This window comes from Camponotus vicinus, unplaced genomic scaffold, assembly GCF_025532165.1.
Source record: "Camponotus vicinus isolate PSW18456_S1 unplaced genomic scaffold, iyCamVici1.0 SCAF_12, whole genome shotgun sequence".
In the NCBI taxonomy this organism is placed as follows: domain Eukaryota; kingdom Metazoa; phylum Arthropoda; class Insecta; order Hymenoptera; family Formicidae; genus Camponotus; species Camponotus vicinus.
Genome location: NW_028141948.1, coordinates 16,105,014 through 16,131,985, shown reverse-complemented (window position 1 = coordinate 16,131,985; position 26,972 = coordinate 16,105,014). Strand labels below are relative to the sequence as shown.

Below are 26,972 nucleotides of genomic sequence, written 5' to 3'. Positions count from 1 at the left end.
CCGCCCTTCTCGAGGGCGAGAAAGGACGCGAGGGGAATTCTGGATCCTCTCGGTGGACCACCACAGGATCCACATCCCCACGGCGCTGCCTCGCGCGCAGCAGCCGCCGCGGTGGTGGGGGAACGTCAGGGGAACGTTAGAGGGGTGGGGGGGCTATATAAGGCCGGCGCGAGGGGGGGAGAGCTCAGTTCGTCCAAGAGGAGCGTATCGGTTACATTGTATCGGGTGACACGATCGGGTGCGATCGTACTCGGCGGCGACGACGAGGCGCATCTTGTACTCGCGGGAGATGCACACGAGACGCAGTTATCTCTCGTTGAACGAGAAGCGAGCAGGAAACGGAGAGGACTTTAGAGGACTCGGACGTGTGTTGCCGTGGGAAGACCGCGGACCTTGGAAACCTACGAAATGTAAGTAGCGCACATCTCTCCTTGTTAGTAGATCGAGAAAGAGAGAGACGGAGAGATGGAGACGAGCGGATCTCTCTTGGCCGGTGGATGACGGATCTTCGATGACGTGCTCCCATTATCGTCGCCGGAGAGGAGACGTGCGTATTATCGATCGACCGATGATGGATCGCTGTTTGGACCGTTTGAACGAGTTGCGAATAGTGTGAGCCGAGAGTTGTGACGTCACAACCGGCGTCCGGACTCGACGCGGTGCCGACGAATCTCTCGTTTTCCGGTGTTTGTGATGTCGGTCAGGATTTTCGTTAGAAAAAAAAAAACGAACAAGCTCCAACTCGCTTTCTCTCTCTCTCTCCCTCTCTTCGTCGCGCCGGCTATTCGCGTCTCCGTCTCTCTCGTTCTCTAACCTCACTCTCGTGTTCCTTCGTCTCTCTCTCTCTCTCTCTCTCTCTTTCCCACTATATCTCCCTAGTTACAGCGTAGCCATATTCGAGCATGTTCATTACGAATACGGCACGTATTATCTTGTTGCGGCTTAATATTCTCTAAAGCTTACATCGCGCACAGTTACATACAGCTGTTACAAAATTCTCCCCTTTGTCTCTCTCTTTTTGTTTCGTCGCTCCATTTTTTTATATTTTAGCTGTAGTATTCTCCGATGGATTTTGCTTATATTTTTCTCTATATATGTATATATTGTATGATATATACATATATATATATATATATATATATATATATATATATATATATATATATATATATATATATATATATATATATATATATATATATACACACACGCATACACACATACTGACACTTACATCATGGAATTTCTCTCTCTCTCTCTCTCTCTCTCGCTGGCGCGGCGATTCGATTGGACGCGTGAACTCTCTTCGCGAGACGGCCGAGATTACTCGCGAAATTCGATTTCATTGGGGAACCGCCGCGCCGCGGGGGAGTCGCGCCATCAGCAGCCGCCCTCCACGTTTACGTCGGTACAGATTAATTAAGCGATCGATGCTTCTGGAACACGTGAAATTTGCATTAGCTGGCGAGCGAAAGGCGCGTTTGATCCGCCACACGAGGGCGAGAGAGGAGGGGGGAGGGGAAATGGAACGCACGATCGAGAGTATTGCCAATGGCAGGGGGAGGGGTGGGGAGGGGGTGCTTACGCGTCTCAAATCTCTTTCTAGCCCTATTGTTTTTTTGAAATTCTCGGACAATTATTATCGCGTAATCGCAAGCGTATATTCCACAAATAAAGTCCGATTAATTAAGTTTCAATGTAAAGTCTGATTAATTAAATGTCAAAATCACGGTCGGAAGGACAAGTAAAAAAAAGGAAAATAATTATTTAATATAGTTTTATTAATGTATTTTATATTTTCCTTGTTTCTTCTTACACGAGAAGAGAATTAGCTCTACCAAGATTTATTTACTCGGCACATTTTGTAGATGTAAGTTTGACTCTTGCCATTTGTGTCAGGCCGATAGTTTATAAATAATCGAACCGATTATATATAACTGATTATATGTCAAAAAAGTTAATTCTTTAGAGTGAATTATTAATAGAGCACGTGCCAGAAATTATCCCCGATTTAATTTAATTGTTCCTAAAATCATAAAGAGGTCAACGATAATCGATGGATTAAAATAAGGCATTCAACTCGAAAATTTACTTGATTATCCAGCAGGTAAGATTCATTATTCGAATGAAAATTCACTCAAACGATATCGCAGCTTAACAAAGCAAGTTACACAATCAACAACAATCTCATTTAAATAAATTCAAGTTTTGCTATCTAAGTTTATCTTACACGTAGCGTTAATTCAAGATCGTTACAAATTTATCGACAAATTATATCTGCTCATCTGCTTGGTGTGCATTTTTAATTAGATAATTAAATTCTCGAGAGAGAGAGAGAGTTATATATTTATATATCTAGTGAAAATATACAAAATATACTCTCAAAAAATCAGTGTAACGAGTAAGAAAATAAACTCGGTAAATCTCGAGATGGATCGCAAACGCGTCATTTCGCATTCTTACAACGTGGAACGCGTGGAAACGTTGCTCGTGCAACACGAGCGTGAGATAGAATTAACGGCAGCGAGATTAATGATTATACTCTTAATCGAGTTAAATACCCGTACATGTGGCGGCCTTTGTAAGAGACCCTTTATGCGCATTGTATATATTCGGCGGATAAACTCGAGCGAATACAATTCTGTTGCGCGAAACGAGCGAAACGAGATCGATTCATTGCTTTTGAAGATTACACCTCGCCGGTTTCGCGTAGGAAAAAGGGCAACGTCGTCTCCCACATTATTCCGTAAATTAATAGCGCGCGGTCGCGTTTTTTTTTTTTTTTTTTTTTTTTTTACGCGCGTCCTTTGATCTAAGGTACGCGAAAATCTACATAACGAAATGGAGTGCACGTCGCTGTAACGTTATTCGACCGAGACGAGATTTCTCATCGTCGAGAGACGATATAGCGTGAAAAGTTTGGAAACGGTAGTGAAAAAAATTGCGCGTGCAAAATACATAGAATCTCGAGGAAACAAAAAGATACATCGATGCTAAACGAGAATATCTTTTTTCAAGATTTCATCTCCTGCCCTTTAATTTTAATTGACTCTTTCAACTCTACGCGGGGAGTTATTTCACATCAAACATTGAACAATTTATAATAAGCTCTCACCCCCCTCCCTCCCTCGTGTATAATCTTCCATGCGAAATTTAACGCGCGCGCGCGTCCGAGAGAGAGGAAGACAGAGATACATATTTATTCCGAAAAACAGAATAATATATTTCGAACGCGAAACATTTCAACGGTGACGTTGCAACGCGACGCATTCGGGCCGAAGTCGCGTTAAGTACTCGCGGGGCGCGTTACACCCCCGCTAAATTAATTCAGGCCGCTTTGGTGCTGAAAGTTTTCTGGCCGTCGCCGCCGCGAGTGCGCCACGCAGCAAATCGCATTTACATGATATTTTCCGGCGTAATTTACATGTTTGAGTCCCGGGACACCACCACTCGAAAATGCGTCGGCCTCCCCCTCTCTCCTCCTCCTCTCTCTTTTCCCTTCTCCTTCGTGCGTCCTTTATTTTTATTTACACGCTCTTTTGACCGGAGGAAATTTTTTGCAAATTTTCTGTCGCGTTTTCGCGAGGGTGGCTTAACAGAAGTATCTCATCGCGCTGGATCACGCTGAACTCACCTTAATCCTTTTAACCTATCAACACACTCGGAACCTTTTACGTTGCACGGAGATATCTTCGCGCTCGCAATCCCATTAAATCCCTTCATCCGGTAGCGCTCGGAATGCGCTGACTTTAACGGCGAAGAGATAATCTTCCATCGACTAACATAATGTATCCTTCCGCTGATTTAAGCGAAACTTGGTCGAGCGCAAGTTCGCGCGAGTCGGAAATACCAAAAGCTCGAGATTGACGGGCACCGTGATTCTCCACCTCTGTAGTATACACCTATAAAATTGAAAACTATACCGAAAAGACTCTCTTTTAACGTCACTTCTCCCAAACATCTTATTTACACAAAAAATAATTAGAAGAAATATAAAATTGCACAAGTGATTTGCGCAAGTTCTAAGAATTCAACGACGACTTTATCATAAAGGATTTTAATGGAACTTGTTAATCATTTCACCCTGAATAAATAATTATTATTAACATCTCGAAAATATCTCGGTTATGATTTTCCCTTGGAATTTCCGGCAAATTTTTTCAGAGATAATAATGATGAAAAAGAATTTTTGTGGCTGCGTGAAAGAATCGAGAGAAAAATAGGACGCGACTTCGTTTCTCTCTCTCTCTCTCTCTCTCTCTCTCTCTCTCTCTCTCCCCCCTAAAACAGAAAGAATCTCGTCGCGTTTGTGACGTGCTTGAATCACTGTCGCGAAGCGAGGGGAAAAGTGGATGAAAGGTATCAGACGCGGCAGCAAGTTTTCATTTCGCCGTGTGCATCATCACAATGTGATTGAATCGATGCGGCTGGGATACAGGCTGTCGTCTGCGCGGTGTGAATATTTAATGAACGTTGCCGTTAATGAGGCTCGGCCATATTAGTATTAATTAACGTCGGGACGCCTGGCGCTTTCACCATGCGCGAGCGAATAAAAACACTAAATTAAAATAGACAACGAGGACGGTGTGTCGATGTAACCGATCATTAGCTATTTATCACGAGCCACGTGTTATCATTAATTCGCAAATGTAAATGTATCCTTATATCGGATCAAGCTGCGTGTTTGTCAATCGAAGTGATTGAGATACATCTCGTCGTTTGTCGTTACACTTAGTATCTTTTCACGCACACATTTGTATCAGATATAATATTCATATCTGTTCTAAGATAAATAAACAAATAAAAATTAAGAGCCAAAATGGTTCTTATGCCAATTTTGATTTAATTTTTATTTATTTATTTGAGCCAAATTCCTTATTATTAAATAAACTTTTATCATATTTAGAAAATATATTCAAATAATATAATCTATAATAAAATCTCGAGATAAATCGATAAGAGAACGCTCGTTTTACGCCTCTCTCTAGATAGGCTAGATCTATAAAAAACGGATTGTCGAATAGATTGTACATACTTTTGAAGAATTCGTGCCATCAATCTCTCCTTTGTCAGGCGATTTCATGGTTCTTTCGAGAAGTTCAGATAAACTCGATTCCGTGCATTTGATCGGTGCGGTGCGTCGAATTCTTTGTCGGATTCCAGTAAATTCGGTACTGAAACTGTTCACTGTTGCAATGATCTTTTGTGCGACATTCCGGAAATTCAACCGTATTTTTTCATTTACTACAGTATTTGCAAATACTTTTTCATTGACGTATAGTTAAACAACTTGTATAGATAATGTTTAAGTAGCTTTTAATTATACGATGATGTATTAATATAGACATCTGGGTTAATAGAGTGACTTTGTTATTCTAACATTTTGCGTTAAAATAACAGTAATAATTTTAAATGTTATTGCTTTTTAAAATTGAATTTTTAAAATTAAATTAAATTAACAGCCTGATTCAGTTATAATTAACAAATAAATTAATTGATGAGTAATGTGATGAAATTAATTATGGATTAGATTAATAAAAATTACGCGCAATAAAATATTTACTATAATATCATTCAACATATAAAAAATTGAATTTATTAAATAGTATACTTTAAATATATGATCATTATTCATCATTGTTATTCATCGATGTGCATCTAATCCACATTTAGCAGTTTTGCAACGAGTCGCTCAATCGATTGTCTCATTCCATCGGATCGTTAATGAGGAACGAACGGTCGAATGGTGTTCTCATTTCGCGCGAAAATCAGAATGCGTATTGTTCGAGGGGCTGCGGATGCAGGACGCGCCGGAAAGAAATTGGGCGCATCGCTCGGAGATCATTACGATATCGTTGCTTTCAGGAAACGGATAGAACAGAAGAGGAGGGAGCATAGACACTATATAAGCGTCAGTTTTAAGCTGCGTGCACACATATTGAATCATACCGTCTTCTCAATTATATTTATATCTTTTTTCTTTTTTCTCTATCTTCACAAGAAGATAACAATTTTATTTTAAATAGAGATAAATGAAAAAAAGAAATGTAATCATTTTTATGAAATGTTGAAATTATTCATGTTTGACTATGATTTGATTATATTTGCATATGTAAATGCTTATTTATATTTGACAAGATCATTGCTCATATGAAGTTATCAGTGTGTATGTAACTTTAGAACCAATCGTTTGCATTTCGCATTATTGCGCAACAGAGACAGAGGGAAGCTAGAGAGTAATAGATTCGTATACAGGATGTTTCAGAGATTGTTTATGTTCCAATATTGAATCGAGATAAATATCATCTATATCAATGTAAAATATCGAGAAAAAATTATGTAATGAAAAGGAAAAATTATCACTGATACTTGCATTGCATATAACACTCTATAATTTTCAATTAATTTCTAGTAATTCTTATTTTAACAAAGATTGATGTAATTAAAAGACCTGATTGCCTCGAAGCGATGGACTTTGGACTTTGGCTAAAACGAATAGCACATGTGTCTGATCGAATTTTTTGCCGAAAAAGAACTTGACTCTTATTTCGAGGAGTAGGAATAAACTCGGGGGGGTAGTGCGCGATTTCTGGGACATCCTGTACACGACACCGGTGCAGGCGGAGGAGTAGAGAGCAGAGCCCGAGGCCATCGCTAACGATGCCATTGTCAGCGGCCTGGCCATTGTGCGAAGCGTCCTGTACGGAGCGCCGATTCCTGGCCAGGATCGGATGGCTGGCTCTATATATATTTCAGGGAGAGAGAGACGAATAAAACAAATCATTTTGGCAATGACGACGCGACGGGACACGATCGATCCACGGGAAAATCCGCAGGGAAAAGCCGCCATCGGCGATAGCTTACTTATGGCGAGAACTAAACATTTGATTTATAAGGTAAACGTTTGAGCTTTTCATGAGTACATATATTTTATAATTAAATACAAAATCGAAGGGTGAGATTCTAGACATGCGGACGATCGCGTTGACAAGAACCCTCTCGGTCAAAATTATTTGAGCAGAAAAATGTCAACGTTGCTTTAATTATTTCTCTTCAACTATGACTCTTAAACATTCTCAACTTTAAAGTTTCCTATGTTTAACATGATAAAAATGTTACGCGTACGTTATAAAATTGGACAGCTAAAAAACTCATTAAAAATTAAAATAATTTATAAGAAACGAGATATTTGATTCCTAATGATTAATGAAAATTTTATAAAAATGTAAAGCTCCTCGTAGGATTTTTGTTTTGATATCAATGTGAAGTTATTAACTTTTATCGGTAGGCAACATTCAAACCCGGTTATTCGAGCCGAGAAGAGACCCGGAGGAGCTTCGGCGAGCTTTTCTCGTCACCTCCGAAGGTATTAAACGGGACAACAAGACCGGGCTGTCTCGATATCCTTCCGCATTACCGTCTCCCACCGAACTTCTTCCCCTCGAGTCGTTACATTGTGTGTCTCGCACGACGAATTCCAACACGCCCGTTGTGTTCGTAAAACAGCCACTTTTCCATCTGGTACTCCCAGAGTACCCCTCGAGCACTCTTTGTTCGATCTCGAAGTGCCGTTTCCTCTTTTTCTCGTTTTCTCTCCGCCTTCGTCTCGAGTCCTTCGCCCGTTCCTTTCTCTTTCTTTCGCTCTTTTGCTTATCTCATGTTATATCCCTATTATTTTTTTCCTCGTTCGCCTTATTCCGGGTATCGTCGTCTCCCCACGAAGACGTTCCACGGGAGAAGAGGCGTTCGATTGAATATCGATTACGCTCGATTTGAAACGCGCGTAATGAGGAAGGCCGCTCGCATCAGCTCCGCACGCGCTACAACGTGAGTGAGGAAAAAACAGTTAATAGTACGACGTAAAAGGGCGGGAAAAGACAGAGTGCGACGGGGTGGGATGTCGAACTAACCGTAAAGAGCTTTCAGATACGTTAGGATACCATACAAGAGAGAGAGGACGAGAGTGGCGAGCGTATGGTCGAGCGGAGAAAGCAATTTGCTAGTTGTAAATCGGTTATACACGGAACACTGTGCTTTCGATAAAGATTTTTCTCTCGACAGATTATGACATTTGCTGTTTATATCGGATCGAAAATGCAATTGGAACATAAGCGTCGAATGTGGAGCTCGTATTTATTTTTTGAAATTTAGAAGAGTATTTTGCATGTCACGTGGTGATATAATAAATATCGCGCTCATTCCATTGAATCAAACATATCATATCGATGACGAGTAATTTTTTATAGATAATTTTGATTTTTTAATGACATCTTTTCTTAGTTTGCGTGAATCGCGCTGCTTAAGAGAAAATTAAATGAATCCCAAATTAGTATACAATATTTAATAGATATAATAGATATAAAATATTTAATAGATATAATAAATAATAGAATTTAATAGATATAATAAATAATAAAAAATAAATATAATAAACACACAATATTTAATAGATATAAAATAGATACAATATTTTATAAGAAATAGATGTCTTTTCATCATTTATATATAAGTATATCGAGCGGGGGTAGAACAATTTAGAGTCGCTTAGAGCTTTTTGCTATAATACTTAATATTCCACAAAACAGTAGGCGAACATTATAATGCAATTAAGAAGGAGACACGCCCATTTCTTCCGTTCGAGATGCAAAATTGACGATTTATGCTCCGGCGAATCGTCGTGATATATCAGAGGGTTAATTGAACATAAAATCATCAGGGCGGCAGATTTTATTCGGCCGCGAAGAGGCGAGCGTTTCAAAGCCTTTTTTTCCGGATCTCTCTTCTTGGGATTGAACCGAGACAAGGGAACAATTACCAGGGCCGTGTTACCCTAATCCGAAAATCCTGTTACTCGCGATCCTCCTCCGCGCTCGTGTGCCCTCGACTACTCTTTCTTACGAAGACAAACTTCATCCCTGGTCCGGGAAGACGACACGGCGCGGCGTTTCCCCCCTTTCCCCTCCCTTCCTCTCTCTTTCTTCCCCCGGTCCCTATTATATCTCGCCAACGATTTGCTGGAACTGCACATCCCGCACGTTCCTACCGAAATTCTGTCACTTCCGTTTCGCCCCGAAAAAGCTTCCTTCGAACACTTTCAACCCCTCGAGCGCCTCTCGCCTGATCGTCGACGAACGTCGATAATACAACTTGACGTAAATCGCGAAATCCGGCGTCATTCCGAGAGACCGTGAAATGGAGTTACTTTGCGTAAGCGGGCGGGAAACACGTTAAAGATGTTAGAGGCTATAGTCAGCGCGAGAATTAAATGACCGAGTTTCATTAAAAGTTCAAGTAAGCAGATTATCGCGTCCGCAATATGGTCAGTAATCATTTCCGCTGTAATCGCGAAGTTCATCGTGCTTCGATTAAAAGTTGCCGGCTAAGCGCCGGCGTCGCAAAAACGTGCGGCAAACAGGAAAATCTCGCGTATATTATAAAATAAACGGATTTTATTCCTTCGCTCGCGCGGCAATCTCGGCGCCATAATATCCGTCGCAAAGCCCTCGCATCTGTAAGTGGATACCGACAGATGAGGTGTTGTAATAAGCTGCGTAAACATCACACGCGTTATTGCAGACGTTTAATTAAAACGTCGAACGATCGCAGGAATACGCCCTCTCTTCACTCAATGAATTTATTTTTTGATTCTCTCTTTTTCTTTTCGTGCGTTCCGCCTCTTTCCGACCTCTCGTCTTCGCCATCCCCCCATACGACAAACAATGGCGGAGGGCGAAGCCTCTTATTTTCTCTTATTCCACTCGCCGGCATTAAATCCACTTTAATTTGGTCAAGATGGGCAAAACGATCGATTGGAAGGGTTAATTAATCATTGAAATTCGAACGCTCGAAGCGACGAAGAAGAATGATGCGTAACATAATATTTAAAATTTTTTAATTAATCATTAAATTTTTTCAAATATCAATCAGTTTATTATTATTATTATACATATATAAATAATACTGATTTTTTTCATATATCAGAGAAAAAAATTATTTAATAGATTGCGAGGATAAGATTTAATTTATTCTGTTAAAAGTTAATTTTTATTTCAAAGTTAATGTGGCCTGCACATGTTCCGTTCAAATTTTGATAACGATTTCATCTATTAAACTCCCAAATATATTTTGTGCCTCTATCTATCATTTCTTGAGACAATATCTGCACGGATGGATAATAAAGCTTAGCTCTCTTTTTTTTTAAAAAGAATATTTTTCAAAAAAGAATATTTTGCCGGATGTGAAGTTACAAATTGAAACGTTACAATTGTGACGTTTCGGACGTTTGGTTTTTTTTATTTTTTCTTCCTTTAGTTTAAAAAAAAGAGACGCGAGTGTCCGAGATGTCATATGTGCAACGTTTTAATTTTTCTAACTCCACATTGATTAAAAATAAAAAGAAATTTTCTGTCGCATTTTAAGAATTATTAATTTATCGCGTTCAATCTCTATTGTTTCTAGTCTTTGCATGTTATGAACAGATAGAGAAATTGAAAGGTTTCAAAAAATTAAATTTTCTTGCGGGCTAGTTACGCGAAATACCATCGAACCATAGGGTTTATTTAATTTCCACGACTGTGCTTTAATCAAATATCCGTATTTTAATAAAGTTTTTAGTTACTGAAATATTTGTCATTAGAAGTGAAAAGATTTTGAAAAAAAATGTCGATCGGTTAGATTCACATTTTGAGGAAATATCAGTCTCAGATTCGGAAAAGATCAATGACCATGCTTTATACATGGAACTTACCACATACATTTCACGACGATCTCTTCATTCTATCGCAAATTTCGGCTCTTTGGAAGTCTTCTGAGCCCTTTAAAAAAGAATCGGGTAAGAATGGCAACGCATTGGCTGTTTTATAAACGCGCTCACGTACGCATCGTCGATTACCGCGAATAACGCTAGTCTCGTCCAAGATCTTTCCTTAACGGCCACCGGCCATTGTACCTGATGCCGCGAACGTGTTTGGAACACGTCGTGAAAATTCCTGCCGTGGTGCCCTGGCCGCGGTCGCGTTAGCTAACGCAACAGGATAACTTCCGTGCTTCCACTTCTTCGAGTACTTCTTTTCTTTTCTTCCCTTCTCGCTTTCCCGCGTCAACGACTTCTGGCACTCCGTGGCGTTCGTAAAACAGCCACTTTTTCAGTCGACGTTCTCTCCGGGGATTTCCGAGGTGTCTTCATATCCGCCACCGACCCCATCGCGTCACGTTGCCCTCGTTCCCCGTTTTTCAAAGTTTTTTTTCCTCCCTTTTTCCGCCTCTCGAATGTGGACTTTAAAGACTCGCGTTTATTTTACATTTGACACAGAAGCGAGAATATCTATGATTTTAATGAGAGAATGGAAGAATATAATAATTAAGATACGTGAAATGAAAGAAAATTTTTAACTGCAAAGATAACGGAGTACAAGCATTTATTGTACGCAATATTTAACACGCTTTAATAATTCTGAAAATATTTTTATTTTATTCTTCTTAACGCAAAATTGCTACAATTCTATGAGATATAAAATACATATTTCTGAAATTAGCCGTTAGGCGACCCGTTTATCTCGCAAATACGAGAAATAGACACCTAAGATGTTACAGTGCATGCACTGTTCGCATTCACCGTGTATTCAAGATACACAATGCATAGCGGATAACACCGCGATGAATACCATCGGGCTCCCTTCCAAAGCGCGAACCCGGAAACGCGAGAGGAAGATGCGGGAATAAGGCGAGGCTCGATATATATAAAAAGAGACGACTACCGATTCTCGCCTTCATTTTTTACATTTTTTACACACGCGGCGAGAGAAAGCGGGAAGAGGAGAGAGAAAAAAAAGCGGCGTGAAAAGCGCGATAGAAAGCAAAAAAAGCGACGCGAAAAGGGGGGTAGGAAGGAGGAGAAGAGGGGGGGAAGCTATATATACGATAGATGGGGGGAAGGAGGTAGGCGCGCGAAAAGCGAGACAGGCAAAAGGGGGGCCTGGGTTTTCCGTGTGGGTGCTGGAAAAATATTTGCATATACCCCGCGGCCGCCTCTCTCCCAACCATCCCCCCTCCTCCCCCTTCCCCTATATCGGCCGCGTGATTCCTCGATATCGGCTCCTGCGTCTCCATATTCCGAAGTTTCACCAGCCGAAGCGACTTTCGCGCGACATCGAGCTTCCACTTTTTTTCTTCCCTCATCTCTTCCTTCTTCCTTCATCCTTTTTTTTCCTCCCCCCCTCCGCTCTTTGCCTTTATCTCTGCTCGTGTGCGTCGGTTTCTTCATCCACTTCTCTCTTTCCCTCTTCGCTGTCTCCCTCGCGACGATCTTCGTCCTCTCGCTCTCTTTTTTCTTCTCGTTGGCGCAATGTGCATCGGAAAATATGAATCCTTCGCCGCGCATTGTCTACGACAGCGTTTCTCGAACTTTCCGCCATTGTGCGCGAATGATGAGGGGACAAAGGGAGAAATTAAGAGCCGTCCCCGATGAGCGCGAGAAGAAGCGTCGCGACGGCGGTGGGGACGGCCGTAATTTGCATTGATGCACCGAGGCACTTCGTTCGCGCGCATATAATTATGTCGTCCTCTCTCACTTCCCCTTCTGGTGAAAATCATAATTTGCAGTGTGTGTTTCGTATTTTCGAAACATTCTATTCCACGGGAAGTGAATTTATATCAGTCTATATCCGATAATTGAATATTTTTAATTTACGCACACACGCACGCGCACACTTTTATATGATTCGTATTCAGTATTCTACATTTGTAAAATTGTAACTAGGTTTTTACATGTGCGAACAAATGTTACGTCACAATGCGCAAATTTCTCTCTTTGATTTAGCCAGCGCAAAAATGGCGATCTCGCCGCAAGAAATCGAATTACCGCGTTATTATTCAGGAAGATGCAATCAATGAACGGTTTGTTTGTCGATACTTGGAAACAACGTGGCGGCGAATAGATGGTGACGGAAGATCGATCGTTGCTACGTTATTTCGAAAAAAAAAAGGCGAGCGGCCAATAGTCAAACGAATGCCGTTGTTCGGCAGACACGGCGATACGTTCTACGTGGAAGGGGGAGTGGGGAGGGGAAGGCGCGGCTAGTTGTTACAATTTTTAATTGAAAATTTTTTTGGAGACAGTGTTTCTAATTGACTACCGTAACAAAGAACACAAAGAAGCGAAAAAAAGAATTTTTCAAAAAATTGCATCGAAAATATTAATACTTTTATTGTGCGGCTGGAAACACTTTTGCGAAAGTAAAATGTGTGTAAGGATAGAAATATAACAAAATAATATTCCTGCACTGAGAAAAAAATCTGGTTGAATTAATTAGACATCTGGTAGATTCAATCAGTATGTCTGTTGGAAAATGGACGAATCAGAAGTTCTTTAGGAATTATCAGATGAGTATGATTAATTTCTTCCTGTTAAATTTACCAAATTTTCTTGGTAATAATACTAAATTTACAAAAAAATGGCATCACTCTGCCCATGTTTAGTTAATATATAACGACAAGTTTTATAGATCTAGAAAATACTAAAAATACTAATCAAATCCTTGTAGTAAAGTCTATTAAACGTTCTAGTTATAAAAAATCGAAACTAAAATGCCTTCTATCAGATACATCTTGTTGATACAATCAAACGAATAATATTCCATAAATGGTTTTGTTTACGGGAGGATTTCAGTTTCCGAATTTTATTTTCTTCATTTTTCCACATATTTCAATTTTATCATCGTCAAAAAATAAATAACGGAAATTTGGGGAAACGTTCGCGCTGCATCATTTCGCCAAATGACGGTTGCGGGATCAGCAATGTGGGAAAGATGATAATAGCAATGTCGTATCACACTCATATTATGCGAATGATGAACGATGACTCTCTGTATACTTCGAACGTCCCGTCGCGTTACGTCACGTCGCTTTAGACTGTGTCACGCGTGTTACATGCTCCGTCATTCTCGATGATGTATGAAGAAGGGTCCTGGTTTCTTAAGGGCTTACCTTTCCAGGGCTAACTCGGACCTCTACGATATTAGAACGACCGCGCGAAGACGATAATACATATCGGGTCAAAGTTATAATTGTATCAGTACCCTCTATTTCTAGTCTCAATATAATTTGATCAGGAACATTCACAGACATATGAAGGACACATGGTACTTTCTCTAAATCTTTCAAACACGTGATACCAGTTATTTCAGTTTCAGTTAATACAATATATATCAGTGTGACCTATGTGTTTGGAAACTAAATTCTCCCTGAGATGTAAAATTAATTATTTCACGATTGTGAATTCTGTCAGAACTTTTGAGATAGACAATGTAATAAAAATCAAATTTTTGATAAAGGAAAATGGACTCTGGATGATTTATGAAATATATATTTTCGATACCGTTGAATATCTCTTATCTCCTCACATCCTCCGGTCAGAAGTTGAACTTTATCTTCTCGAAGGCAGGCACGCTCGGCTCGTTTGGAAAAACGTTTCGTCACGCTCTTATCGAAGCGAACCGATACGATACGATACGATCGATCAGTCGCGGCTGGCGGCACGTGACATCTCTCTTTCGAGGATATCTAAACTGTGCCGTTTCTACGGGCGAACAGGTTCGAAGAAGGGCACGTGCGGCTAATTAAAGCGCGGTACCGAGTTAATAAGCGGCAAGTCGATGCTGTAATTAACGATCATTACCGTCGAAATATCCCCGCCAAAGAGGATCACTGGTGGGGCAGGACACCACACGGCGAATTTTAATTAATTCGATCTACCGCGGCGAATTCCTCGGGAGATTCCGCGACCGCGTTTTAACACTTTGCCCGCGAGCTGTCGATTCGCCCGTCCCGCTTTTTCTTTGTTAATTAGGCGGCATGCAAATGCTCTCCGGATTTTTCCAGCGTATTAATTGCATTGAAATTAAAAATCACCGCGCTACTTGATAATGAGATGGCATTAATTAATAATGATCTGTAGAAGATGAATCTTTGCGGGACAAAATCAGATTTTGTATTCGAGATTTTATAAAATACAATTGCTTTACAATTGACTGACATATGTAGAATTATATATCGCATATCTCTGAAAATCGAGAGGAAATGAATTCGAGCTAGAATTAAACGCGAAATAGTAATAAGGTGAAAAAATGTATAAAAAAATCGTTTAGTCCGAGCTAATAATTAGTTGTTTATTTAATCGCCCAGAAAGTATTTTTTTTCCTAACATCGTCTAGTGCAAATTTCAATTTTGCATAGAAACCGGCTAACGCATTAACCTCGAGAACAAACTGCATTTCCAGCAGCTTTAAATGCACTTTGTTGCCCCTTAACGGTCGGAATGGCCGCGTGACAACGCGCGAGCACGTATCTCGGGGGAAAAAGCGCACGAAGAGTATCAAGATATGTTAGAGGGTAAAGTCATTTCCGCGAGCTTTCCGCGGCAACCGAGGGAGGAAAAAAAAGAGAGGAAACTTAAGCGCCGCGTGATAATATCGACGGTAGGAGAATTTTCGTTATCCGCGCGTGCGATCGTCGCACGTCCCGGGCGAGAAGGGGAGGAAAGGGGGGGGAAAGGGGACGGTAATTGGTTGGGAGAGACCCGGGTTTGTACGCGCGCGGATACGCTTTCTAATATTTGTACACTTTGATTGGAGTTTGCCCAGACGGCGACTCAAATTAATTACACACTTTTTCCCGCGCGCGTCCCGCATTTGCCGCGCGCAATAACGCGAAAATGCGACGAGTTTCCGACAATCTCGGATGCAACGCGCGGCGATGATGCACCGATGATGCACCGATGATGCGTTTAAACCAATCGGGCGATTCAAGAAGCGCCCGTTATAGATATCTTATTTATTTTAAATCTGTCGTGCTTTTTTACGGAATTTATGATTCGCGAAATATACAGTTAACAATTTTAGGAGATGATGATTCTTTGTCGAAAATTAAGGGGGGGTTTTCATATAAACATTAAAAAGTTCTAATAAAAAATTGAATAGGAGTTGCTAGTTTCATCCCCTTATAACAATACGGGAGGGTGAAAAAAATATTAATAAATAATCTTTTTACTAGTAGAAAATATCCACCTAATTTCATTTCTTTAACTTGTTCCTTTGAGAGAAAAATAAAAACCTAATTTTATAATTTTATATATTATATGAAAAACCCCCTTTAATTTTCGACAAAGAATTATCTCCTAAAATTTTTCGCACTTATTAAGAAGCACCCTGTAGAATAATATTAAAAATATTTGTTTTCAAAGCGAGCATGCTCTCTTTTTTTTACGCAAGTATTACACTAGCTGTCAATTTAATTATATTTTGATGCTATTATTTCGCAAATTAACTTTGCGCCATTTAAATATTATTCAGACACTTGAACTCGGGTATAAATCAAAACTGCAAAACTAGCAATCGCGTCGAAACTGATATATATGTATACGAGACTGATTTTCGCGAGTTTACTAGTTGGCGAGTATGCATAATCACTAACTATCTCCGACTCTATAAACTGAGATAGTTTGAAACTCTAATGTAATTGTATTAAAATCTTCGCATAATATAACCGTGAGACTCACAATCGTGTATAACAACTCATAATTACATAAAATTTCTCTAATGGACGTCGCGTTATAAATAGCTTACGTTATGTTAATATCAACCACATGGACACTATCAGGCTCAAAGCTAGAAGATTCTTTTTTTTTTTTTATTCCCGCGGTTGTACTTTTCGTCTTACGCAATCTCTTAAGTACTATATCCGTAGTTTTTACCTATATTTTCCGCTCCTGTTCTCCTCCCTGATCCGTGAATCGCTTGCTTTATTTTAAGCGTGAAAAAACTGGGAAATATTAAAAGAAGCAGACCTACTTTCTACGTGGCTTGAAGAAAAGCTCGGCTTGAAGTTCGACCTCGTAACTCGCGCCACTACCACTTTTAAATCTCGTACGTACTTTTATACACGACGACGGGGAAGGGGCGACGCGAGACCTTGCCGTCCAAAATTTAGAACGGCCAGGAGATAGACGGAAGAGGAGAGGGAGGAGGACTTTGGCGGGAGAGATCGTAACTTAAATCCAGAAGTGATCATTTTAATAGGGTCAAATTAATTTCTCGCGAGAATGCGGCGGCGACACTGCAGCCGGAGGGTTGGCTCCGACGCAAGAGTTGCCGGGCGGTGAAGTGAGGATGGAAGGAAGGGACTGCTGAAAGCTCGACTGGTGCACAAGAGGCAAAGTGAGAGAGAGAGAGAGAGAGAGAGAGAGAGAGAGAGAGAGAGAGAGAGAGATGAAGAGGAAGGGGTGGCGAGAGGAGTGCAGGAAGAAAGGGAGGATCGAGAGAGGGTAGCGCCGGGATCGTGGGGCATAGATTATGAGATGGGTGACATTCTCTGACATTTTAGTAATGTCGCCACCGTCTAAGCCAACCGCCACCCGCGCCACCGTCTCCCCCTCTCCTCCTCCTCTCTCCTCCACTCGTCCTTCCTCTCTCCGGATGGTGGTATTTGGTACCCAAGGGGCATACGGGCATAGTTTGCCGCGCGCGGCCGTGGTACAATTCGCTCGGCAAGTTTCCGCAGCTAATTACCATATAGTGTCTTGCGGCGCGCACCCTTCTCTTTGTCCCTGCTAGTCGAAGTCCTTTAATAGACGTTGCGGCAGCTGCGCAGCTGCGAGGAGCGGTCAATTTTGAGGTGCGAATGCGATTGCGAATTACGTTTACACCGTCGTCGGTCGCGTCCAGGTGAGATCTACGAGGAAATCAATTGCATCCAGAACAATTGGATGCGACGGTACAATTAGATTTAGATACTTGGAGGATGTAAGAGAGTCCATCTCTTATATTAATTCCCATTACAGAATAATCTGTTAGAGTTTTTCTATTAAAAATTTAATGTAGAAGAATCTGTATTAAATTTATTTAGATTCTATATTCTCTCTTTTTATTATATCTTATCTGGGACACAGTATTTATTTTTTTCCCTCCAAAGTTTTACCGTTATAAACCGGCTCTTAGTCCGATATTTAAGGGCCGAGAGAAAAGCTGAAAACGTTCGGTGTCTAAATTTACATCACTCGTCGCCCTTCTCGTTCCGCTTCAATACAATCGAGATACCAGATACTTTGGTTGGCCGGGTCATCTATTTCCTCCCTCGGCTCCTCCAGCGACGTCGACTAAAGACGACGACGTCAGAGAATCTTTCGCCATCGGTCGCGCCAGCCCGGATATATTCACCCCCCCCCCCCTTATGCCCTCCTCCCTCTCATTTTTACGCCGTCCATTGTAAACGGCCGCGATCGTATTTACATACGCCGCATTATAATAGCGCGGCTCGCTAAAATGAGACTCCGCGCAAATTTTCCGCGAGCGAACGTTAACGAGCAGGGACGATCGCGAGAAGCGCGACGCGCTAAAAGAGGGAGTGAATACGAAATTAATAGTATTCCGCGCCGAGGGCGAAGAGCCCGCAACTCCATGCATTTATACGCGCTCGCTTGGAAAACCCCTGTTCGCCTTCTTTCCACATTGTCGCGTTTTCGCACCTTTCTCCGATGTTCCTTCTTTTTTTTTTATGTCCCTTTTCTCCCCCTTGCATGCTCCGTCACGCGATTACTCCCGGAGAAATGCGTGGAAACAATAAAGCGCATAATATAAGAGGACTGGTGTATTTATGGAATTAAATTTATATAGAAATTTCGCGCGCGCGGTTCGGGAAGCACGTGTTTTATTCACTGTCGGTTGAGGGGTGGAAATTACGATGCGAGAGAATCGAGATATTAATAGAAATTACAGACATGCTTCACGCGAGCACTGATTCATGAATAATATTTAAGCGATAACGCTTAATCGCGCGCTTACAAATGTTTGCATTTTCGGATCATTGTATTTGGGAAACTGTTTGCGCCTATTTGTATGTAGGTCGTATCGATACAATCGATCCGCCGAATGTAGTTGGAAATATCTTGAGAGATTGGGAATGTGTCGCGTCTTTTCCGCATCAGCTCGATGCTCGAAATCATTTCTGGCGCACAGCAGATAAGTAACAGGGAATCGCTTAAATATCACATTATTGACTGATACTTTTAGACCAACTGTTTTAAATCAGACACGAATCTAAGACATAAAGTGCCCTCCTTAAAAATGATCCTAATTCCCAACTTGACATGAAGAAACATGCCATGTTTTTTGAAAATCGCCTATATACATATATGCTATTTATCATGAGGACACTTTTTTCAAATGAATAAAATACGACCTTTATTATAGTTCATTTATAAAAAGACTGTAATTTGAAAAATTGTTTTTTCCTTCAAATTCTCTTTGGAGATGTTTCATATTTTATTTTTCAAAAACGTGTGCTCGAAATTTCAAATAGGATTCATAAATTTTTCTCGGAACAAACTCAATCACTGAAAGTGATCCGTTGCAAAATACACGTAATCGATTTAATACACAATCGAATACACCTCGCAGATGATAGTTAAGTTCGAGGAAAGAGGCAGCGCGAGAGAGGCAGAGTTAATAAATAGAGTCGTACGGTGTGATGGCGTATTTTACGTATTTTCATCACCAGCGGTCCCTTAGGTCGCCGTAATATAGAAACGAAAGGGATGAAAGATAAGAGGGGGAGGACCCGAGAGATATAGCCAGAAGAGTCGAGTCTCGGAGGCTCGTAAGTAGTTTTATTAAGGGGTTCCTTTCCGAAAACCGTGGAAGGACGGTTGAATATACATCGGCGAAGATATATGCGATATCGATTACCGTTTCAGGACTCCCGATATTACGTCGTCGGTCCATCCGTGTACTTTCTTCCATACTATCGCCGCCAGCTGTACCTCTCTCTATCCTTTTTCTTTTAGCTCGCGTACAGGATATCCGCAAAATAGCAAAATGGTGTAATTTTAGATTTCGACAACGTTTATCAATTTTTCCTCGTAATTAATTATTCTTTCAGAATATCATAATAGAAATTAAAATCACTCATGTTTTGTATCATAATACTTATAGGTTTCTTACATTTTTTTTGTACCAATATTATATTTTATAATAGAGATTATAAAATATAAAATATAAAAAATATATATTGTATTATATTTAATATTATATTTTTTAAAAATATTGTTATATTTTTCCTCTCATAATTCCTACATTTAAATTTGAAAATTTAACTTAATGAAAATCTCTTCATATAGCGATTCCTTTGTTGTTGTTTATAATTAAAATAATGATTATAATTTTATATTATTATCAAGTAAAAATCGATTCCGAATTTTTCAATAGGAAATATTTATAAATGAATTTATAAAATAAAAATTCACGGATACTCTTTTCCCAGTTTGTCTCTTTTTTTGCTATCTATCTTGTTCCATCTTTCTTTACTCCTTACAATCGTCCCTCATCCGCTTGACTTCCCATCGCGTTTACGAGCCAAACACGTACGTGGGGAAATAGTACATATATAGAAGCGACAGCCTATCTTGCAAAATAACTTTGGGGCACTCTATCTACGTAATAATATATTTGTTGCGTTTGTACATGACATGGGTTTTAATTCCTTAAATAATGAAGATGTGTCCCACTTAACGTAAATATAAAATATGACAATACAATCGTATGATACTGAACAAAAAATTTGAAATTCTAAAAAAATTAAAGTATGGCAGATTTATTTTTCCTTACATGTGAAATGTAATTTTATTTTAATGATATAAATATGTGATTAAAATGATTTATGTAACAAGAATTCGGAAAATGACTTTAATAACGCAGTAGACACCGATAGACAGATGCATAAATAAGGTCGAGGAAATAAACCGTGGCGAGCCGAGAATTTGATTAAGCCGAACAACAGTGGAGCATGATGGTTGGCGTTTGGTAAGAGTAATTCGAGGATATAATGTGATTACAAATAATGTGAGTACCTAGGAGCTACGAGCGTAAAATAATTTCCGAGGAGAGCGTGACGTATATGTAGAGCCGCGGTGAGATATGTACTCTGACCCCTTAAATAATCAAAGAATGCGCGGGATGTGTCATTTTGGAGCTACGTATCACGTGTGACGTAGAATTAAGCGAGAGCCCTTGGCGTTCTCGCCGAAAGCCCGTGTTATCTCAACTATGCAATCCAATTGTAAAATTGAATAATCGATACGAGAAGCGTCGCATGTGCTTAATAAAAGTACAGAACTCGTAAAAGGAAGTCTACGCTCCTGTAAAACAATATTTATTTATTCAGAAAAAAAAAGAAATAGAAAAGAGAGAATGCTTCTCGTGCATCAAAATTCTCAGAGAACTTTCGAACAAAATATTCCGAACAAGCTTTCGGGCAAACTTTTTACAAGCTGCACTACTGGGTCTTTGTTATAGTTTTTCGTCGATTGACTCGCGAATAATTGACAAGCGCACCGTCGTTGCGCGCAAATTTGCGAAGGGCTTTCGCGAAATTTTAAATTCCGCTACGTTATAAATGTTGCACGCGCAAATATCCGTAACGGGCAGCGTAACCCACGGAAAGTAGCCTATGAACGTAGTAACGTAGCGGCGTATTTTTTTGACCCCTTAAATTGCCAGAAAGGTACGGGCGGTCGTTTGTTAGCCACCACGTGTTATCGCCGTCTTGAATAATACAGTCGGTGTGTTTTACGAAAGTTATGCGCTTACACCCTTTAACTAAATTACGCTTCGCGGGAGTTTGAACGTTTACCCGATAGATATGCCACGAATAAACTGGTGGAGCGTACATTCTCCATCGTTTTTTTTTCTCTAATAAATATTTCGCGCGTTGCTCTCACATACGAGTCAATAAGTTTTATCGCGCGATGATGGTGAATTATTGCGCAAACGAATATTTTCGCTGGAAAAATTATGCGAAGAGAGGAAGGAAAGCGAGTCGAAAGAGAGAGAGTAAAATGAAAAAATAGAAGGAAAAACATTTTATTTCAAATTCTGCGACTTTGTTACAAAGAGGTGGCAAAATTGCGTGGAAAAAAAATTACTTCGCAATACATTTAACGCAACACGCTGCAACGGGGCTGACACGTGCCTTCGAGGTATCGTTGACGTTAAAGAATCACTTGGCCGACGAGAGAGATAAAAAGTGTAAAACGGGACACGTGCGAAATGGGCTGGGAAGAAAAATACGGCGAAAGCCCTGCTGCTCCTACGCCAATGTCCGCCGCCGTTCCACGACGTCGGTCGGTCCATCGAGTCTCGATAGTCGGTGAAATCTTTCCCACATCCGTCTTCCGGTTTGCGCGCCCACCGCTTCCCGCCCCCGCGCGTCTCCTCCCTGCGATTTTTTCCATTAAAAGTAAGATGGCGCGCAAATCCCCCGCATTTTTACACCGCCAGGCTCCCTCTCGCCCTGGTTTAAAATCAATGTTCAATGCACATACGGCTTCCTACGTCTCGCACGAGCGGCGGGAATGTATGCACTTTACGAGGGGATCCCACACGCGTGTGTTCTGTCCGTGTGCCGAGAGATTTCGAGAGTGCGAATACACGGGGTGTACCGAGAAGAAGCGAGCGCAGAGAAAAGTATGGAATTAAATATTCAAAATATCGCGCATAAATCTAAATACTCAAATATAGCCGAATTAATCAGATATGTAATATTTTGAGTGGCGTGAAAATTTTTTTTTCCTGTGAAGGGATGACTCGACATCATTACTTCAGATTATGATTCTAGTATTAAGTGTAGAATTAACGAGATATTCAGTTTTCACGTTTGTCATCGATATCTTTAACGTTAACGAATTTGATAGAGTGGGCACAGAGAAAAATGTATACTGTATTCAAGTAAATATTATTTATTTTAAGTATAATCATAAGTTTGTATATCCGCAAATGTATCATAAATTCACCACAAGCGTTAAATTTAATTGAATATATTCTGAATTTCAGTAGGTGCAGTATTTTAGTCAAGAATATTAAATTAAAACAAAAATTTGGTTTGCTTACTACATTAGATTTGGCGTAAAGTAAGTTTGATTTTTCTTTGATACAACTTTACAATATTCTTGAAGAGAAAATAAATTCTTCTTTCGAGTACATGATAATGAGATTTTCCAACACTTGTAATGAGTATATTTTAAGACTATTATCAAGAATATATTCTTTGAAGAAAACTATTACTTGAAAAAAGAAAAATAAACTGAGTAATCGCATTTCTTGGCAGTAGAATGATATTTTTCTCTGTGTGTGCCACAATTGAGCGAGTATATGCGAAGACAATCCTGTAATGAGCATTCTGAATCGAATACAAATATGTATGGTGGTAGAGAAATCGATAAATGTCCTCTACAACGCGTATCGTTTCATCTCGCGCATATAAACACATAGGTAAACCCATTTTGCAGGTTGATAAACCATAATAAATCGGATTTATTTATGGTAATATAAAATAAAAATTCAATTTTCCATACATCTCGTGCGCGCCGATTTATGGAAAATATATGCTCTTATATTTTATCGGAAAAAGTATCGCGATATTCGATTTTACCCCGTTCTCGTGCGTATGCGTGTCGTGCGTGTGCGTGAATCACAATTTTATATTAGGCTCTAAACTTCTCCATATTGGAAAATGTTCTTGTCCATTGTTGCTGTCGATTCGTCGCAGAACTGGATAAATTTCGTTAACGAATCTCCTCGTAGCTGAGCGCCGAACTTTTAATAGACGTGTTAGTAATACAAGTTACCCCACGAATACGACGGCACAAAGTTTAACGACATAGTTACACGTGACGCACGAGCATAGTAGTTTCGACAACAACCCAGATCGATAGATATTAGATAGAAAACTTTCAGCCGAAAAAATATCCTTATAAATTAATATTTTGATATAAAATAATCGATTTTAACGAAATAAAAAAACATACGCATGATGTTTTATACGTATTATTATCTCCTATAAAGATAAGAATTTAAACCTATCTGTGTCCTGACAAAAAATTTGATTATACGTATCAAATTTTATAATTATTTTTCTAGTTTTTATTCACACAAGTTTTATTTGCGTCTTTTTAAATTTCATCCATGTTTTTCAGAATCGATGTTGCCAACAGAAGACTGCCTCGCGCTTTTGTCAGCCAGTGTAATCGAGGTCGCAATTAACACTTTGACGGCTTCGAGCTGTTGTCCATCGTCGTTACGTAAGACTCATTTAATTCATTCGATTTTAAATGCATGTCATATCCGTTCCTATACGGGGTCTCCGGTAATAAACACATCACCTCTCGTATGTAAGTAGAGCGGAATGAACCGAATAGGAAAACCTTGTATCATTTGACGATTTTCGCAATAATTAATGAGAAATTAATTTTACAAAATCGATCGACTCGCGCGAAACACAATACTTATACACAATACTTAATTAAATCCTTGATTATTAACTTCAATGCTTCTTCGCGCACCTAGCAACTGTACAATATTGGACTGCTTTTTTCGTCAATTTCTAATTAATTAATTAAAATCTCAAAATGGTAGAGAACTTTTTTATTTGGTTTATCGCTCTATCTTCACATGTGAGAAGTGATACGATTATTACCGACACCCTATACGTAGCCGTACATAAATATCACATATCCATGCGTACAGGGTGACGAAAATATATTTTTCTCAGAATATGCATCTCTGTTTCAATATTATATATCCATTTGTTTTCTCAAAAAGATCTATTCGCCGAAAAACAGTTTCGTGAAACAATAACGTGTTCTTTTACTACGAAAAAAATACGGTCACCCTATATACGCGCTTGCACACACATGCGGGGCTATTGTTCCATCGCGGGCTTCAAGTTCGGAGCCTCTCGAGACGTTTCGTTCGCGGGGTTCCCTTTGTCACTCGCTCTCTTAAAAGACATTTCACAAAACGCTAGAATAGAAAGAGAGAGAGAAGGACAGAGAAAGGGATATAACCGACAATCGTGTAGGAGAATTTTACTATAACGAGCGACGAGACTTTTGTGCATCTCTCGGAAGGATTCGATTGAATCGCGATTCATCGCAAAGTTCGTCGTTTAACGCACTATATAAATGGCGGAGAAACGCGATTATTATATTTTTTTCCGCCGAGATATACGACTTCGCCGCTGAACGCGTCCCATATCAATCACAATAGACGCCTCCCGCCTTTCCTCTCTATTTTATGCAATTCCCGAGGCGTCGCGACGACCTAAAGAGACTCCCGGGTGAGGGTGCATTTCCGTTAAACTTTCCGATCGCCGCAGGGTGCGAGAACCCCCTATCCTCGCGCTCTCGCTCTATCTCGCTCTATCTCGCTCTGCCGAAAGGGGGAGATTTCGATCCCCCCCCCCGCTTCTCTTCCATTTCTTTTTTCGGTACAGTTTGGCCCTTCAGGAAACCTATCGCGTTTCTTTCTTCGACGTCTTCTTCCCGAGCCACGCCGGATTCCATCAACGCCTGTCGTTTAGCCCGCGGCGGCGCGTTGACGAAAGCAAAAGTGATTAGATGAAGATAGAGTGGAGAACGAGAGGGCAGGCCCGCGAGAGAGGAAATTGCCGGGATGCCGAAGCGTTTTCGTGAGACGTTTTTCTTGAGTGCGCAATTATTCAGCGGGAGATCTTCCTTTCATAATTTAAATTTAAGAATTTCTAAAAGTTTTTTCTCTTTTTTACTTTTTCTTCTCTCCCTCTCTTTCGTCTTAAAAGTTCAAAATCATCTCCGCCATTAATCGTTACGTTTCAAAATCTTGCGCTTTTTTTTAATATATTTAAATTTTTACTAATCCAGTTTTTTCTCAGTTTCCCCAATTATTGATATAAAATCAATCATTTTTTTTAACAGTAATTTTTTTAAGGCTACTTGAAAATGTCATTAAATTTGCCGCAAAAATTCGGGCAGTAGTTCTAGGGTACTTTGTATCGTACCTGTCGCTGTCACGCGACGCGATATTATGTATTCCTAGCCGTCGCTCGCGATTTTCCGATTTTCGTAAAGTGTCAGACGTCGTTTGGCCACCCCCGCGTTGCACTATCACGAAGACGCGAGAGAGAGCGCGACGTTAACTACGCATATAAGTAATTAAATACGACGAAGCGATGCTAAGATTTTTCCCCGCTTCCCGCGGGATTCATTATCATCACTGTCGTCGTCGGTATGCATAGTTAATGAAAGAAAATCCACAGGAGAATCCGAGATATACACTCGCTGTTGATACTTTATATATAAAATTTAAATTACGTTTAATTTTATCAAAATTACAATTTTTCCCGAATTTATTCCGGGACTTTGACTCCCTCTAATAAAGTATCATTTCGAAATGACGTCATACTAAAAACGTTCCCGACGCTTTCTCTCAATCGCTAAGGGCCAAAACGCAAATTGGCGAACTTTCAGATTCGCGCACAATAGATTCGAAGTCGCGCGGCAACAATGAGTCTCGTATCGAGGCGAATCTCTTGGAAATAATTCACAGCCTTTCTCGGCGAAAACGGAAGCCGCGAAGAAAGTTGCGTCCGTCTCGGTTATTAAAGATCGCCCCGGGGCGATGGTGGATTTCTTCGGTCCTCGTCTTGGACCCGATGGTTATCATCTAACGCTAATGAGAGGAGGAAGCTCGCGTCGAAAGAACGTATCGCACTATCCATATACACTTTTATCTTTTCAATACGACCCACTGCTTTCTTATCGAGGAAGTTATCGTTCTGGAGAAAAGTTTCGTGGTCACGTCCGGTTTTCATTTTGTTTACTTTGTAATTCGCATCTATATCGTCTCGACTCGGTTTGGTTTGTCCCTTAAAGACGGTATAATTACTGTCTTCTCGTATCCCTTTTCCTGAAATAAAATTAGGACTTTTTAAAAATTAAAAAGTATATATGTAATATAATTTTTTATGACAATTTTTTATGACTGAAAGTGTTTAAGGAAGCGACGTGAAAGAAATTTATTTATTCATATAAAAAGAAATATTTTGCATGATATACTCCTGAACAAAATTAACGCATAATTTCTTTTTCACTTTTTCTTTAAAATTTAAAT

The 26,972-nt window shown here is 40.0% G+C and overlaps 1 long non-coding RNA gene across 1 annotated transcript in view; it reads left to right on the top strand.

Moving 5' to 3' along the window:
- Positions 1 to 205: 205 nt before the first annotated feature.
- LOC145962938 (uncharacterized) overlaps positions 206 to 26,972 on the top strand; it is a 67,633-nt gene continuing 40,866 nt past the window's right edge. The window contains exons 1-2 of the long non-coding RNA XR_014436035.1: positions 206 to 410; positions 24,020 to 24,124. This is a non-coding gene — a long non-coding RNA (uncharacterized LOC145962938). The remainder of the gene's footprint in view (positions 411 to 24,019; positions 24,125 to 26,972) is intronic.